Source organism: Myotis davidii, unplaced genomic scaffold (genome assembly GCF_000327345.1).
Source record: "Myotis davidii unplaced genomic scaffold, ASM32734v1 scaffold3420, whole genome shotgun sequence".
Classification (NCBI taxonomy): domain Eukaryota; kingdom Metazoa; phylum Chordata; class Mammalia; order Chiroptera; family Vespertilionidae; genus Myotis; species Myotis davidii.
The window spans coordinates 1771-7074 of NW_006292368.1; the positions used below are offsets into that span (position 1 = coordinate 1771).

Below are 5304 nucleotides of genomic sequence, written 5' to 3' on the forward strand. Positions count from 1 at the left end.
TTCATTTTTTAAAAAAGAAATCATATCTTGTCACTTCTGGCCCAGTATACTTCCCTAGAGGTAAACTTTTCCAACCTCTGTTTCTGGACCCTCCATGGTTTGTTTCTGACCATCCATCTGTACAGAAAAAAAGGGGGGGGGGCAACGTTTTGTCCTGAGCATAAAACACGAGGCTTACTTTTAGTTTATTACGTTCACTGTGTGCTTTGGCTCATGTACAAGCCTTCTTCCTCAACTCTGAGAGCCCTTACCATCCTAAAGTCTACCGATCCTTCATGGACTGGCAGGGACCTTTTCCAGGCAGCCTTTCCTAAGCAAAACCACACTACAGTCATTACTCCCTTACATTAAATTCCCTTAGCACCTGAGAATCCAGAACCTTTAAGTAACTGGACTTTTTTGTGTATGTAGTGGTGGTGGAATTCTATCCACCAGATTTTAGGGGAAAAGAGAAAAATGACAATATAAAGAACTATCAGAGGTTTAATCAAACACAGATTTTAGTCTGTGACCAGGGCCCATTCAATTTCATTGCAATTTCTTCCACTTACTAAAATTCTGAAAAGTGCTCACTGATAGTAATGAGGTTGGCCTAGGGCCTCTGCAGGATTCTCATGAAAAGAGAATTAGTGGTCACTAGACTGTGCTCTTATGAAGTAAAGTGGGTTCAGATATTAAAGATTGGCCAGCTAAACCAAACTGATTTTTCTCCTTAATCCCAAGTTAACCAAAAAATTCTGCTCTAGGAGCTTCCAGTGGCCTAGTAGGCGAGGGGGTTGTATTATTCCCTGGGTGTGATATATATGTCTACTTCCACTTTTCAAGTAGCACCTTCTGCTGCTCTTGTACAAGAAGATGGGCACTTAATTGATACCTAGGACATTTCCTATCACAACAATACTATCCAAAAGTGAACTGGGCATATCTGACAACTGTATTAGTTCATCCATTTGACTAGGAAAATTTATAGCAGAGGGGATCAAAGTCCTGGGATGCTGTGCCGTGCCAGCACAGCCAAGGGTTCAGTGAGCCTAGGAGGGGCAGTGAAGGACTAAAGAAAAGGCAGACAAAGAGAATATAGCTAGGGCTCAGTGGATCTTCTGTGCCTGGATGAGGCCACAGAGAAGGATTCAGCCAGCAAGCTGAGCCTTTATTTTAAAGTCAGAGAAAAACAAGCTAGCGGTCACCATAGTTACAATGTTCTTGTGAGTTTCACTTGTTTTGGCAACACTTGCTGCACCTCCCACAGCCCATTAGCTACCTAGGAAGGATCTAGGGGGCGGCCATAAGGTCAAGCTTAATTATGCTAAGAGCACTCTCTCCCCTAAACTGGGACTTTTTGTGGCTCTGCCACAGGTCAATCTGAGGCTTAACTCTAGAGTTGCTCCCTACAGGATGCTGTGGAATAAATTTGCATAGGAATTTCAGAACTAAAAGGTTAGTGATCCCAGAAGAATGGGTAGTCCTGAGGAGTTTTGAAGCCCTTGTTCTAGGAAAAGAAAACAAAATGGGGTTCTCTGTCATTTTGAAGGATGCTGAGGTGACTTAAGGATAAAAAGACTCACTTTGAAGTGATGAGCTATCCCATTTGAGTTTAAAATGGATGGTTGCAAGGACCAGAATAATATGCATATTAATTATATGGAGGTCTACAGGGCTATTTACCCTTTGGAGGTAAAACTCTTATGGATGCCCCAGCAGAACGAGGTAGCATATCCTGCTTAACTACAGGGGAGCATTTCTGAAGTCATATATCTTGAGATATACTTTAGATATCTATGTCAGTCTAAAGATTTCCATAATAGTTAAGTTCAACAAATGGTTCTCAAATGTCTATTTTCCAGGCACGATGCTAGTTTCTAGAGATGCAAAAATAATAATAACTACTAGTAATAGTCAAGCATTACCAAGAGGTGGTTTTGTTGTTGTTGTTTATTTTTTACCACGTGAAACTCTGTGCTAGGTGTTTTATATATTTTTTTTAATTTATTTTTTTACAGAGAGGAAGGGAGAGGGATAGAGAGTTAGAAACATTGATGAGAGAGAAACATCGATCAGCTGCTTCCTGCACATCTCCTACTGGGGATGTGCCCGCAACCAAGGTACATGCCCTTGACAGGACTCGAACCTAGGACCCTTCAGTCGCAGGCCGACGCTCTATCCACTGAGCCAAACCGATGAGGGCTGTGCTAGGTGTTTTAGATATACCATCTCATTTCATTCTTTCTATTACCCTGAGGTAGTCTTAGCCCCACTGTAAAATGAGGAAAAGGATGGATAAAAAGGTTATATAATTTGCCTAAGATTACATAGCTAGTACAGAGCAGAGGCAGGACTTAACCCAGGTATGCCTCATTCCAAACTTTATGATCTAACAGGTATATCTCAGAGACTATTAAGCTTTAAGACTCTCATGGTGAAGTGGCAGACACACACACAGATGGTTTCAAACTATCATGCTGAATGCTAAGATAGAGGTATGCCTAGGGTGCTGTGGGAATACAGAGAAAGAGTCTTTGAGAAAAGCAGCACAGCATATGGATTTCTAAGAGCACAGCCTGGAGCCAGGCAGCCTGCGTTTGAAGTCTGGCTTTGCTACTTACCAATTATGTGAACTTGGAAAAAGTAAACCTCTGTTGCCTCAGTTTCCTCACCTGAAAAGGGAGATGATAATAGAACCTAATTCATAGAGTTGTTGTGAGGATTGAAAGTGCTTATAATGGCCCTGGCTGGTTTGGCTCAGTGGATAGGGCATCAGCCTGCGAACTCAAGGGTCCCAGGTTCGATTCTGGTCAAGGGCATGTACCTTGGTTGCAGGCACATCTCCAGTAGGAGGTGTGCAGGAGGCAGCTGATCGATGTTTCTCTCTCATCAATGTTTCTAACTCTCTATCCCTCTCCCTTCCTCTCTGTAAAAAAATCAATAAAATATATAAAAAAAAGAAAGTGCTTATAATGGTTCCTGGCACATAATTAGCACCATACACATGGTAAAGAAAATAAGTAAGCTTAACACTGAATGAGGTTATAGGAAAGGATTCTTGAAAGGGCTGATGCCTGAGCTATCATAGAGGATGAGTACAAGTTAGCCAGGTGAAAAAAAGTGGGAAAGGTGGGCCAGACAGAACAGAGTGCTTGACTCCAAACCAGCATCATTGGTGGGGACTCACTATAAGTAATTTAATTCTAGAATAGAGTGTAAGGTACAAAAAAGGAAGAGATGGGGGCAGGTCTGGAAAGGCCTAATATATCACTTGAAAATGTCTGGATTTTATCTTATCTGGAACAAGGAACTATAGGAGAGAAGGGTTTTGTGCAGGGAAATAATATGTGCAGATGTACATGGGAGAGTAGATTTGTTATATGGTCTGAAATTTACTTTAAAATACTTAACACGGCCCTAGCTGGTTTGGCTCAGTGGATAGAGCGTTGGCCTGCGGACTGAAGGTCCCAGTTTCAATTCCGGTCAAGGGCACATGACGGGGTTGAGGGCTCAGTCCCCAGTGGAGGGTGTGCAGGAGGCAGCCGATCAATGATTCTCTCTCATCATTGATGTTTCTATCTCTTTCTCCCTCTCCCTTCGTCTATGAAATCAATAAAAATATATTTAAAAATACTCAGTATGGACAGTGTGAGATACACACACACACACACACACACACACACACACACACACACACACTCCCTAGGGGCAGTTCATATATGAAGTCTCCCAATGAGAAATACACTCCAACTGCGCTTAATGTGCATCTGAAAGACTCTAATTATAAATACACACTCCATAACACTCCAGAGACAGATACTGGAAAGCTTTGCCCAATTTACCTAAATCTACACTAGTGGGTTTGCTCATTAATATAAGGGAAGCTGGTAGCTGTGGCTCTGGTCTACAAGTAGTTATTTCCATCTGTTTCTCAGGCTGGTGGGAAGGCCTGGGAGGAGGTCCAGGGGGTCACAGGGGATTATGGAACAGCCTGGAGTCTGAGGAACTGAAACCAAGGAGCTGCTGCTGGAGCCCCAGCCAGAGACAGAGCCAAAAGAGGAGCAGCCGGAGGCCTGATCCCCAACCCCAGATCTGGGCCCTGGACATGGCTCAAGAGCCCCTGGCAGCCAGGAGGAGAAGGAGGAGCCGGGACTGGTTGAGGGTGACCTGGGGATGGCGCTGTTGTGAACCTGAGGACCGAAAGCTGAAAGCGATCACAGCTTCAGTCAGGGAGATGGAGGAAGCAGGTGACCAGTTAAAGGAACTACAGAACAAGGTGGAGAAGCAGATGAATATGAGTCCACCTCCAGGCAATGCTGGCCCAGTGATCATGTCTATTGAGGGGAAGATGGAGGCTGATGCTGTTCCATCTATGTTGGCAATGTGGACTCTACTGCAACAGCAGAAGAGCTAGAAGCACACTTTCATGCCTGTGGTTCAGTCACCATGGTACCATACCCTGTGACAAATTTAGCGGCTATCCAAAAGTGTTTGCATATATAGACCTCTCAAACAAAGAGTTAGTGAGGATTTCCCTGACCTTAAATGAGTCCCTATTTAGAGGAAGGCACATCAAGGTGATCCCAAAATGAAGCAAGAGACCAGTGTTTCTCAGGAGCTCCATACCATGCCTGGACCACCAGGTACAACAGTTCCAGCTCTAGAGACTACATTGGTTTTAAGAGCAGACCCTGGGGTCAGAACTACAGAAGCTGGCCTAAAGCGACTTCATGGTATTCCCCTTACTAAAAATAAAAGTGTATGTAAGAGATGAGAGGGGAAAAAAGAGAAAAGAAGGGGAAACTTAAAAAAAGAAAAGATCTGCGTGGAGTCTCTGCACGCGCTCTGGCCCCTGGCACCAAGTAGCCGGCAGACTGGCAAAATCTCATTCATGGATAATAAAGACCATTAGAAACTTATGAACAATAATAGATACAAAGGCAGAGCTGCCTCAAACTGACATTAAAAGGAAAGAAAAGAAAAACAGAAGATGACCTTGATGGGAAAAAATATATTTTAAAAAAGATATCCTGTAGAAGAGGGGAGAATCCCACAACTAATTGATTAAGAGGGACCTGCTTTGGGGAGTAGGGTAAGATACAGGGAGTAGGGCATGGGGTTACTCATTGACTCTGGGGATTTTCCATGGATACATCTTAACTAAGCAAGCTGCTCCCTGTTTCCCTAACTTCACCGCCTTGGGGGCTGCTCAAGTGTAAATGGGCATGGATGGTAGGAGGGTTGTTGTTTTTTTGTGTTTTTTTTTTTAACAAGGAAACCAAATTGTTCTGCTTGTTATCTTCCCTCCACCTTCTTCCTAAT

At 43.4% G+C, this 5304-nt stretch overlaps 1 pseudogene; it reads left to right on the plus strand.

Moving 5' to 3' along the window:
- Positions 1–3917: 3917 nt before the first annotated feature.
- Positions 3918–4731, plus strand: LOC102769518 (annotated as a pseudogene).
- The last annotated feature ends 573 nt before the right edge of the window (positions 4732–5304 follow it).